We start from the raw sequence: 13,485 nt of genomic DNA on the forward strand, positions 1-13,485 counted from the left end.
CTGATTCCTGTTTTTAAAGAACTATAACCATTGTCTTCTTTTTATGGTACATAATCTATATGACTCATTGAAACTAACTAAAATATGGATATGCTGATAAATATGGTTCTTATTTTAATACGATATGTCCAACCCAATCCAGTAACAATCCTCAGATTATGGAACAATTAAATTATGTCTCTGTTGTTTAATAACACCATGCGAAGTGCCGATGCCTATTGTGAATGCCTCAGAGCTCAGTCCCTCATTCTACAGCTAATCAGGAATTTGTAATGGACCTGAATTTTAACCCTAAGTGATGTAAATAGTCTAGGAAAAGGGTTCTTTATAGGTTGAGGATCATACATTTAAGATTAAGAGTTAAGGTGAATTGTAGAGACCTGTATTCTGCTATGCCTACACAGTATCACTGCTTTCACTAGGGAGCTCTAATTATTTTATGCTTACTGTTTTCTTCTGGTTTCTCTGATAACAAAGACGAGGTGTTACTGATGCTTTAGATTTCAGACCTATCTCTCACTTCCTTCTGGGTAAAAGGTCTTGTTCCCCCCATCATCACGTGGTAGGGTTTACGGTATCTGTAGGAGAGATCTTGAAATGGAGTCCATGAGTGATAGTAACAGTTGTAAACACCAGTGATGGTATCTCGGCCAACAGGTACCATTAATATTTTAACTCAAAATCTAGAGAGCAGGAGGAGTCTCTGAGGTTAGGCAACATTCCTTTTTCTGTTCTTCTATACACCCCCAGCCCAGAGCTCTCAGTTGGAATTTTACAATCTTTCATAGGAAATTAGCAATTTGTCACATTTCTAATGTTTACTTAAGCAAAAAAATTTAAGGGTCTCACTGATGTGGTTTTCTTCTAGATGTCCGTGACTTTATGTTTTTAAATGCATTCTTTCTGGTGTAACTTGTGAAACTAAGCCTTCGTAAAGCAGGGCCAGATGTTTAAATATCTCGAAGATATGCCTATGGTCATTGAAACTAAACATACCAGTTTCTGCTGGGGGAACCTCAGATATGCCACATAAATATGCAGTAATTTCCATTTGTTAGAATTACAAATTGAAGAAAAACATGGGCAAGTGAAAAATCATTCCAAATCACTCATACTAGAATTTGATTCAAGTTAGAGTGAGCTGGAGGTGCTGTAGATGATAAATTATAGGTACAAAATCTAATTCCCTGAGTCTTGTGTCAAAAGCAGATGGAATGCCCAGATTTTCTTATGTACCTCTCAGGATAAGTCTGGCTTGGGAGTACTGTAGAGGTTCTTGGGGTGTCTTGGGGGTCGGGGTAAGCATGGAAGATGGAACAATTATCAGAGGCAGTAAGCTATGGGGAGGTCAGCTCTTCATGGGAAAGCACAGTGATGTAATCTTAAATGAGGCCTAGTGCAAAGAAGGAGCCAAACTGTGAAGCCAAATGTATTAGTCACTGAAGGAGCCACTGCATGAGGAGTTTGAAGAGAGCAGAAGGAAGTCAGAGCATGGAAAGAGCTCAGGAACCAGTGTTTTGCTGTCCACCATTGCATTTTAGTTAATGCTTGGACCTCTGAATTGTATGTTCTGAGAACAACTGAAAGAGTGGAAGCAAAGCAGACATAATTACCAGATAAACAGCTGCCATTGAGCCAATTTAGACTCATGGCCACCCCATGTGTATCAGAATAGAACTGAACTCCACAAGAGTTTTCAACGGCTGATTTTTCAAAAGTATATCACCAGGCCTTCCTTCCAAGGTGTCTCTGGTAGACTCAAACTTCCAGCCTTTTGGTTAGCAGCCAAGTGAGTTAACTATTTGCACTACCCAGGGACTAATTAAAGTAGAGGTACATTAAAAAAAAAAAAAAAAAGGAAACAATTATCTTTTCTTCTGTGTTGATGAAATCTGTGAAGCTAAGGGCTTGTCTATGACTGAAATGTGTGAACTTTTGAAATACATATGTCTACTCCTTTGCCATCAGTGTGGAATTATAACAGTGTCAAAGACATTAGAGCCTAATGGAGAGCTCAGGTTCTAGTTTTGAACCTCAACTTCTTCACCACAGCTATGTGACCTTGAGGAAATTAGTTAACCTTAGCTGTGCTTCAGTGTTCCTCATCTGTAAAAATAAGGATGACAGTGGTATCTACCTCATGGGGTTATTGTAAGGATTAAATGATTTAATGTATATAAAGTACTTGGAGTAAATACTAAATAAATGTATGAAAAAAGGACATTTCAGTCAACATTATATAGAAATTTTTATGAGATAGAGAAATATGAAACCACTCTGCATAGTGTTGAATAAATTTCATTGTTGAAATATGAAACAGAGGAGGAAATAAGATGGCAAGAATTGTAATAAGGCAGGAATTCTTATATCATAATTTAGGGGAATGGAAAGAAAATGGATTTTGTAAACACACAAGACTCAGATTCAAATCCTGGTTCCACTCCTTATGGTGTTGTGACCTGGAATATGCTCCTTAACTTTTCTGGGCTGCAGCCTCTGCATTTGCAAAATGAGAATAATAGTCTTACGTAGAGGATTAATTGTGAAGATTAACTAAGATATTTATGGAAAGCCTATCACATAAGGATTGACATGCAATAATAGTTCTATTAATGCTATTTTTTTTTGGATTCCAATCATTATATTGTTTTTAATTTGAAAGTATTAGAATTTAAAATTACATTTAGATATATTGGAATTTTAAAAGCTAAATATGATTTTAGCTGTACTCTGACCCTTCCTTAGCCTGTCCTCCATATTCATGGGACAAGGAATATGTGATGCCAGAGTAATATACCCACCCTGAGCCTTCCCTCACCTTTCTTGACCACACTTTCAGTACCTGACATCCCAAATTTCCCTGCCCAAATGGCCTTAATCCTTCTTTGTGGGTCTTCACAGTCCTCTTCCCCAGGAATGATTAAAGGAGAGCTTACAAGGAATGGGAGCAGGCTGTAAACAGAGCTTGGGCGTATAGGTGGAGGTATCCAGACTCACTGCTGTTAGGGCCCTTGGGGCTCAGGGAAGAGCTGGAAGTGAGGGATGTAGGCCAGGACTGGCTCTCCCCATGCTCCCCTCATCTGATAGGCAGACTCTGAGGAGACTAAGAATTCTAAATTGAACCTTGTCTTCAAGGTCATTAAGTGGGTATACTTGTCGAGGTAGGAGGATGGAACACCTTTTATATAAGTTTTCTACCTTGAGTTACAACTTCTTAATATACAGACGTATGGTCTGTGAACTTTTATTTGTGTTCTTGGATCAGGCCCTGCAAATGTAGGTACAGGTCTGCAGGTGTTAGTTACATGGAAGCTGTGCTTTTGAAACAAAGTGATAAAAGCATTCCTGAATTAGCATCATTTTATTATTCAGAAACATTGGGATGCTGATCAAATGCTGAACAGTCATCTCTCTTAACGTGTTTTGAAGTTATATAAATTTTAGCGATTTTATGCTCTGGTGCAGGAAAGATAGCCCTGAGTGTGCTTACTCTTTGTGTTGGGAAGAAATGTGATTGATTCCTTTCTCCAGCCTTAGAGTTATTTAAAATACATTTAAATTTTTTTAAATTAGGCTTTGGTTTTGAACATGAGCTGTTTCATTACACACTGTGTGACCTTGGGAAAGTAGTTAGCCTCTCTGTGCTTCAGTGTTCCTCATCTGATGTACTAGGCGCTTGGTTTACTTAATAGATTTCGAAGATGCAGATGAGTGGAACTGTAAAGACACATGTACTATATACTTAACATTCACTGATACAATAAACATCACTCATTTGGGACTGAAGATAGAAAAGTCGTAATAGTAGAGCCTGCTAAGACTTGAAGTTATAATTTACTCCACTGGTTTAGAGCATCAGAAAACCAGATACTGAGTGAAGGGTAGAAGACCTTCTTAGTAAACCAGAGCTACATTAGGCATGCGTATAGAGGGAATGCACAGCAACCTTTCTTCCAACAGATCAGAGGATTTGGTCATTACCCATATTCTTAGAGAGTGAGGCAAAGCACCCACCCTAACTTTTTAATAGATAATGAATCAGAATAGGTCTCATCCTATTCAAGAATGAGTAAATGAGAAAATTTAGCATAAGGCCTAACAAAAGCACTGTTGAACAACTGAAAGGGAACGTTAGTTACTTTGAAGACTTTGAGGACAAGCACACATCCCAAGAAGAAACATTCCAGGATCCTGAAGAGAGTGTCAGGGAATCAGTACCCACAATGCAATGCCATAAAATAAAATAATAAAATAATCCCCATGAAACAGTGTCTGAAAGATATAAGAGAAGATAAAGTTAATTGAAAAATCATAGAATGAGATGAAAGAGGAATGGATAAATTGAAGAAGGACTTTGAGTAAACTAGAAGCACAATAACAAAATTAGAATCCACTCTGGACATCATATTTAATGGAGACAGTGATATAGAAATCCAAATTGAGAACCTCCTAGAGGAAAATGTAAAAGCGATGAAAATGATGTGAAAGAAGATGATATATACAGAGAACAGAGAATGGAAAAGAGACCAGAATAAATGGAACAAAAATAATCAAACTAATATGAAAATTTTGTCGAGCTAAAAATATACCTTGCATACAGATGGCAAGTGCCTATTATGCCCCAAGGAAAAGTCATGGAAAGAAGATAACTCTCCCTAGATAAATACTGGGAAAACCACTGAATTAAAAGATAAATAAAAATCTTACAAATGTCTAGATACAAACAACAAAAAAGAAAACAAGCAAACAATACATGAACAAAATAAGACTTCTCTTATTGCAACACTAAATGCCAAAAGGTGATGGAACAATATCTGTCAAGTATTCAGAGCAAAGGATGTGGCCCAAGAGTTCTATACCTAGCTAAACTCTTTCACAAGTGAACAACACAGAAAGATGTCTTCAGATATTCATATTATAAAATGTACTTAAATATATACCAAATAATTATATATATACCAAATACCAAATATATACCAAATGTGAAGTAAACTGGACAGTTTAAGCATTGAAGAATCATGGTAACAAAGGTCTGGAAATAAGTGAAGAAGTCACTTATGTCTAAGTAATTGTATTTTTTTTGAGAGAAGTCACAGATCTTACTTTCTGTTAGTAATTTCAGACATGACTGAATTTAAAACAGACTGATTAAAATATTCAATAGTTTTAGATTTTTTTCGCAGCTCTTTGGGCTCTCTGTTCCCACAAAGCCTCAGAGCAGCTTTCAGTTTTTGAGATGGCTGGAATAAATAGTAGGCTATTTACCTTCCACAGAAATGCATAATCTAGAACAAATAAAATTGGTTCTGACATTTTTTTTTATTGTGCTTTAAGTGAAAGTTTACAAATCAAGTCAGTCCCTCACACAAAAACTTATATACACCTTGCTACATATTCCCAAATTCTCTCCCCCTAATGAGACAGCCTGCTTCCTCCCTCCACTCTCTCTTTTCATGTCCATTTCGCCAGTTTCTAACCCCCTCTACCCTCTCATCTATCCTCCAGGGAGGAGATGCCAACATAGTTTCAAGTGTCCACCTGATCCAAGAAGCTCACTCCTCACTAGCATCCCTCTCCAACCCATTGTCCAGTCCAGTCTCTCTCTGAAGAGTTGACTTCAGGAATGGTTCCTGGCCTGGGCCAACAGGTCTGGGGCCCATGAGTACCTGGGTCCTTCTAGTCTCAGTCATTCCATTAAGTCTGGTCTTTTTAGTAATTGTATTTTTTATTATAAACCTGAGTGCAAATCTAAAAAATATTTTTGAGAGATAATATAAAATAATAATTCAATAGCAAATAATCTGAGCAAAAACCAAAGAGAATGCACTAAATAGCACTTAGTGAATTATATGAAGCAAATATAGTTAGAAATATGAAGCAAACATTACATTGACAGGGAACCACCAGAAATTCAAGCCAGATTCACAAGAGGACGTAGAACCAGGGATATTATTGCTGATGCCAGATGGATCCTGGCTGAAAGCAGAGAATACCAGAAAGATGTTTACCTGCGTTTTATTGACTATACAAAGGCATTTGACTGTATGGATTATAACAAATTATGGATAACATTGTGAATAACCGGAATTCCAGAACACTTAACTGTGCTCACATGGAACCTGTACATAGACCAACAGGCAGTCATTTGAACAGAACAAGGGGATATTGTGCGGTTTAAAGTCAGGAAAGGAGTGTGTCAGGGTTGTATCCTCTCACCACCATACTTACTCAATCTGTATGCTGGGCAAATAATCTGAGGCACTGTACTATATGAGGAAAAGCATGGCATCAGGATTGGAAGAAGATTCATTAACAATCTGCCAGAATCCTTGCCCTCTGCGGTCATGGCACCTATTGTTCTGGGGTTATTATAAGAACTAATCTCGTAGGTATCCACTTGGATATTTTCTTATCCTTTTGTAAATTTCTCAGGAACAGCACAGGGAGAATTTTCTTAAACTAAAAAATGTCCATTTTGGACCCACGATGTTCTAGCTCACAAATTGCCCCTTTATCTAACATAGCATTATGTGTTTTCTTCCATTATCATTATTCCCCAAACATTCTTCTATAAATGCCCAAATCAAAAAGGTAGAATTGAGATGAGAGAGGAGAATTAAGGATAATTGAAAGAAACATTCTCAGAGAAGAGGACAAATCAGTTTGTCCTGAACATTTACCTTGCTCCTGGATGGCACCTTGCCATTTTTTTTTCCTGGTATTTTATAGTTTCAACAACTGCCTGCAAGCAAATACCAAAATTATCTAATTTCTCAGAATTCCAGCTCAGACCAATTACATCCTAATTCTATAAGGACAGTGTGACGTGCTGTGAGATAAAAGGAAGATGTCTCTGGAGGGCTGAGTGATCACCATAATGGCACTCTCCAAAGGGAAACCAGAAAGAGGCAAGGAAGGCCCAATCCCTGCTGCAGGATCCACTGACAATAGGCATGGACACCTAACATATCAACCCACTTGCTTTTATAAACTCACCTACAAAAAGTAGGACAGAGCTGGACATTTCTTTCTTTTGTTTTGGAGGGGTGGCTTTAACAAACAGAAATTTATTTTCCCAAAATTAGGAGGCTAGAAGTTTGAAATCAGGGCATCAGCTCTAGGGAAGACCGTCTCTCTGTTGGCCCTAGAGGAAGGTCCTTGTGTCTTCAGCTACTATTCCTTGAATTCTTGGTGATCTTAATGTGACGTGGCATCTATCTTCCCACATCTGTGCTTTCTCACTTGCTTATTTAATCTCTTTTATACCTCAAAAGGAAACCCTGGTGGTGTAGTGGTTAAGTGCTATGGCTGCTAAGCAAAAGGTCAGCAGTTCGAATACACCAGGCACTCCTTGGAAACTCTACAGGGCAGTTCTACTCTGTCCTATAGGGTTGCTATAAGTTGGAATTGACTCGACGGCAGTGGGTTTGGTTTTAGTGGGTATACCTCAAAAGGAGCTCTGGTGGTACAGTGGCCAAGAGCTCCACTGCTAACCAAAAGATTGGCCATTTGAATCCACCAACCGCTCCTTGGAAACCCCATGGGGAAGTTCTACCCTGTCCTATAGGATCACAAGGAGTTGGAATTGCTCAAAGGCAATGAGTTTGTTTGTTTTGATACCTCAAAAAAGACTGATTTAAGACACACCTTATGCTAATGCTGTCTCATTAACACAAAAAAGAAAGCCCATTCCCAAATGGGATTATAACCATAGGTATAGGGGTATTTACATTTTTGGGGGGGTACAATTCAATCCATAACACTAAGCATGATGTCTTCAGCAATTGGTCCTTCCTGATGATGCGTCCAAATTGAGACAAGTCCTACCATCCTTGCTTCTGAGGGGCATTCTGGCTGTACTTTCTCCAAGACAGGTGTATTCTTTCCTTTGGCAATCATGGTATATTCAATATTATTCCCTAACACCACAATTCAAACGCATCAATTCTCCTGTCTTACTTTTCATTGTCCAGCTTTCACATGCATATGAGGCAATTGAAAATACCATGGCTTTGATCAGGCACACCTTAGTCATCAAAGTGATATCTTTGCTTTTTAACACTTTAATGAAGTCTTTTGCAGCAGATTTGCCTAACGCAATACACCATTTGATTTTTTTTGCCTTTGAGAAATTTTTTTTTATTGTACTTTAAATGAAGATTTACAGAGCAAATTAGTTTCTCATTAAACAATTAATACACATATTGTTTTTATTTTGTGGCACAATGCCAACCCCACATCATGTCAACACTTTTCCCTTCTCAACCTTGGGTTTCCCATTACCAGCTTTCCTGTCCCATCCTGCCTTCTCATCCTTGCCTGTGGGCTGGTGTGCCCCTTTAGTCTCGTTTTGTTTTATGGGCCTGTTTAGTCTTTGGCTGAAGGGTGAGCTTCAGGAGTGACTTCGGTACTGAGTTAAAAGCGTGTCTGGGGGCCATACTCCTAGGATTTCTCCAGTCTCTGTCAGACCAATAAGTCTGGTCTTTTTTTGTGAGTTAAGATTTTGTTCTACATTTTTCTCCAGCTCTGTCTGGGATTCTCTTTTGTGATCCTTGTCACAGTAGTCGGTAGTGGTGGCTGGGCACCATCTAGATGTGCTGGACTCAGTCTGGTGGAGGCTGTGGTAGTTGTGGTCCATTAGTTCTTTGGACGAATCTTTCCCTTGTGTCTTTGGTTTTCTTCATTCTCCTTTGCTCCAGACAGTGTGGGACCAGTGGAGTATCTTAAATGCTGCTCACAAGCTTTTAAGACCCCAGACACTACTCACCAAAGTAGGATGTAGAACATTTTCTTTATAAACTATGTTATGCCAGTTAAGCTAGATGTTCCCCAAGACCGTGGTTCTCAGCTCTCAGCCCTGTATTTCAGTCCCTCAGGGAGTCTGGATGTGTCTATGAAGCTTCCATGACCTTGCCTTGGTCAAGTTGTGCTGACTTCCCCAGTATTATGTTTACCTTTCATCAGTTACCATTAATCTATTGTTTAAACCAAAAACCAAGCCAAACTCCTAGCTATCTAGTTGATTCTGACTCATAGTGACCCTACAGCGACCCTATAAGACAGAGTAGAACTGCTGCATAGAGTTTCCAAGGAGTGGCTGGTGCATTCGAACTCTCTAACCTCTGCACTACCAGGACTCATATCTATTGTCTAGTTAGCGTTTTTCCCTCCCTAGTAACCATCAAAGAATGTTTCTTTCTGTGTGTAAACCTTTTCATAAGTTTTTATAATAGTGGTCTCATACAGTATTTGTCCTTTTGTGATTGACTTGTTTCACTCAGCATAATGGCCTCCAGATTCATCCATGTTGTGAGATGTTTCCAAGATTCATCATTGTTCTTTTTTGTTGTGTAGTAGTCTATTGCATTAGTCTATTGTGTGTTTGTATCATAGTTTGTTTATCCCTTCATCTATTGATGGGCTTCTAGGTTGTTTCCATCTTTTTGTTGTTGTGAATAATGCTGCAATGAATATGGGTGTACATATGTCTATTCATGTGATGGTTCTTATTTCTCTAGGATGTATTCCTAGGAGTGAGATTGCTGAGTCACATGGTATTTCTATTTCTAGCTTTTTAAGGAAGTGCCATATCATTTTCCAAAATGGTTGTACTGTTTTACATTCCTGCCAGCAGCACGTAAGAATTCCAATCTCCTTGCAGCCTCTCCAATATTTATGATTTTCTGTTTTATGGATTTGTGCCAGTAATGTTGAGGTGAGATGGTATCTTGTTGTAGTTTTGATTTGCATTTTTCTAATGGCTAGTGATCGCGAGCATTTCCTCATGTGTCTGTTAGCCACTTGAATATCTTCCTTGGTTAAGTGTCTATTCATATCCTTTGCCCGTTTTTTAATTGGATTATCTGTCTTTTTGTTGTAGAGATGTTGGATTTTCCTATAGATTTTAGAGATTAGACCTCTGTAGGATTTGCCATAGACAAAATTTTTTTCTCAGTCTGCAGGTTCTCTTTTTACTCTTTTCGCGAAGCCTTTTGATGAACATAAGTGTTTAATTTTTAGAAGATGCTGGTTATCTAGCTTATCTTCTGGAGTTTGTGTATTGTTAGTTATGATTTGTATCCTGTTGATACTATGTATTAGGGCCTGTAGCATCAATCCTATTTTTTCTTCTATGATCTTTATAGTTTTTGGTTTTATATTTAGGTTTTTTGATCCATTTTGAATTAGTTTTGTGTATAGTGCAAGGTCTGGGTCCCATTTAACTTTTTTTACAGATGGACATCTGGTTTTGCCAGCACAGTTTGTTAAAAAGACTGTCTTTTCCCCATTTGATGGACTTTGGTTCTTTGTCAAAGATCAGGTGACCATAGGTAGATAGATTTACATCTGGTTCTCAATTCTGTTCCGTTGGTCAATGTGTCTGTCATTTTACCGGTACCAGGCTGTTTTGACTAGCATAGCTGTATAGCAGGTTTTGAGGTCAGGTAGTATGAGTCCTACTTTATTCTTTTTCTTCAATAGTGCTTTACTTATCCAGGGCCTCTTTCCTTTCCAGATTAAATTAGTGATTAGTTTTTCCATCTCTTTAAAGAGTGCTGTGGGTATTTGGATCAGTATTGCATTATATCTTTGATTGTTTTGGGTAGATTTGACATTTTCACACCGTTGATTCCTCCTATCCATATCCATGGTATGTTTATCCATTTATGTAGGACTTGTTTGGTTTCTTGCTGTAGTGTTCTGTAGTTTTCTTTGTATAGGCCTTTTATGTCTCTGGTTAGATTTATTCCTGTGTGTTTTATTTTTTTAGGGGCTATTATAAATGGTATTGTTTTCCTGATTTCCTTTTCATGGTTCCCTTTATTGGTGTATAGGAATCCAACTGATTTTTGTATGTTTGCCTTGTATCCTGTTACTCTGCTGAACCTTTCTATTAGCTTCAGTATTTTTTTGTGGAGTCCTTTGGGTTCTCTACATATAGTACCATATCATCTGCAAATAGGGATAGTTTTACTTCTTCCTTACCAATTTGGATGCCCTTTATTTATTTTTTTTCTTGCCTTATTGCTCTAGTTAGGACTTCCAGCACAATGTTAAATAGGAGTGGTGATAAAGGGCATCCTTATCTGTTCCTGTTCTCTGGGGGAATGTTTTCAGCCTCTTTCCATTAAGAACAATGTTGGCTGTTGGTTTTGTATAGATGCTGTTCATTACATTGAGGAATTTTCCTTCTAGACCTATTTTATTGAGAGTTTTTATCAGCAACGTGTGTTGGACTTTATTGAATATCTTTTCTGCATTGACTGAGATGATCATGTTATTCTTTGGTTTTATTTATGTGTGGATTATGTTGATTGATTTTCTAATTTCAAGCCATCCTTACATACCTGGTATGAATCCCACTTGATTGTGGTATATATATATTTTTTGGTGCGATGCTGAATTTTATTGGCTAGAATTTTGCTGAGAATTTTTGCATCTATATTCATGAGAGACATTGATCTGTAATTTTCTTTTTTTGTTGTGTCTTTGCCTGGTTTTGGTGTCAGGGTTATGCTGGCTTCATAGAATGAATTTGGAAGTATTCCTTACTTTTCTATATTCTGAAATATTTAAATAGTGCTGGCACAGGCTCTCCTCTGAATTTTTCATAGAGTTCTCCAGTGAAGCCATCTGGGCCAGAGTTAGACACTTATTTCTTAAGTTATACTCCTGTTTGAAACACTATAAAAAGATTAAGGGACAAACTCTTACAGCAAAACTTGGAAAAGGTCTCAAACAAAATCATAATAATGGCCAACATTGGTAACGATTGTGATGAAATAGTTTAGGATTAATCATGACTCTACAATGATTATTTCTGACAGAAAATATACTTTTCACAATTTAAGTTTAGCATTCACAAATTTATAAATAATTTTATAATATTAAGACTCAGGTAGTCTTTACATGTGAAGTTCTTCAATAATTCATTCTAATCAGATGAATGATATATTTTAAACATGTTTCTTTATATTTTTTTAAGTAAAGTTGAAGGAAATATTTTTAAATATAATTTGAAGATGGGGTGGAAGTGATACTTTGGTCATCTTCAAAGTCCCTACAATAATTTGCCTAATTCTCAATATTGAAGTTGAGCAAAATATTCTTGACTTCTGAAATAATTGGGTGCTCTTTATTTAAATGCTAATGTTGCAGATAACTTTTCTGTGGCAGAGAATAAAAATTGTCATGTGAGTGGCAAATATGGCTGATTTCATAAGGTTCCTGAATGGTTTGATGTCTAAATAGATTGAAAAAGGGGGCTAAAGAGTTACATACAAACAAAAAAGTTAAGGATTTAAAAAGTACCACACTTTTAGTCTCTTGGAGTTCTTAAAATTTTCTCATGAATAGTTTCATAAATATCAGTAGGAATGATAACTGTAATAGCATTAAGGTACTTAATATTCTTGTCAGTTAAAGCTAAAAGCCCCAGTGTCTATTAAGGCAATTAATATAAATCTAATTATGAATGGAGAAGGAAAAGAAAGAAAGTATGAGCAAACAAATGGAATAACAACAACAAAAACTGATATAAAATTACTGAAAATCCCAGAGGATCTCGTTATCATTTGACATAAATTCTCACAGGCTAATTAACAAAGAACTGCTAAAATGAGCAAATTGTACTCTATTTGGAAATAAAATTTGGATTCAGTGGGAAGGGGAGAGGAAATAAGAAGGATTTAAAGTTCTTTTTTCAATGTTTGCATATTATGATGTGTGCGTGTGTTTCTGCACATGCGTGCTAACCCTTGCATATGCACCTGTAAAATAATTATATTGTATAAGTTACTTAGTGATTTGAAGGAGAGCCTTGGTATTTAATTGCATTAATTACTTTGCAGAAGCTAAAGCATGTAGTAGGGGTGAGATTGGATCCGGAGTTGTTTTGGATTTTCACGATGTAACTTGTCTCAGGGTTCCAATTTCTTTATCCAAAATGAAGGATTTGGGCCTAGATGATTTTCAAGTTCTTTTAGAGGGCACAGATTTTATGATTATTCAGCTACTTAGTTGTACTCCCTGTTTCTTAACAAAGTTCTTGACTCAATTTCCATGGCAAATGTAATGAGAAACCATTAAAAATGAAACTGCTGCTTTGAGGTTGCAAGCATGTGGTTGAACTATGCACTGAAGCAATGATGTTCCAAGATCATCAGGTTTTGGAGGACTCAGGCATTTCTCAATCTGAAGGCCAACAAGTTGGAATAGTCCAGAAAGTCCTCCAAGGTTTGTTGTGTCTGGTATGTTACCAGACCTGCTCTCTACATCTCTAATAATAGATCTTTTTTGTTTGTTTGCTTTGTGAAGCATATATAAAAAAATCCTTTTCAAAAAAAAATTTTGGGGAGGGACCTGAAAGACAACGGTTTTCCTTACACTAAAATAAAATGTGTTGCACATTTTATGTGTTGGCCTCAGTCCAAATTAAATAATCTGGTAAAGTCATTAAAGGAATTTAAGACTTTAAGTACTGTT

General features: G+C 37.1%; 1 protein-coding gene across 3 annotated transcripts in view; it reads left to right on the top strand.

Annotated features, from left to right (window-relative positions):
* Window positions 1–13,485, top strand: part of TSPAN8 (tetraspanin 8) — a 54,169-nt gene that overhangs the window by 14,418 nt on the left and 26,266 nt on the right. The gene's annotated exons all lie outside the window — the stretch shown is intronic.

Source organism: Loxodonta africana, chromosome 4, assembly GCF_030014295.1.
Source record: "Loxodonta africana isolate mLoxAfr1 chromosome 4, mLoxAfr1.hap2, whole genome shotgun sequence".
Classification (NCBI taxonomy): domain Eukaryota; kingdom Metazoa; phylum Chordata; class Mammalia; order Proboscidea; family Elephantidae; genus Loxodonta; species Loxodonta africana.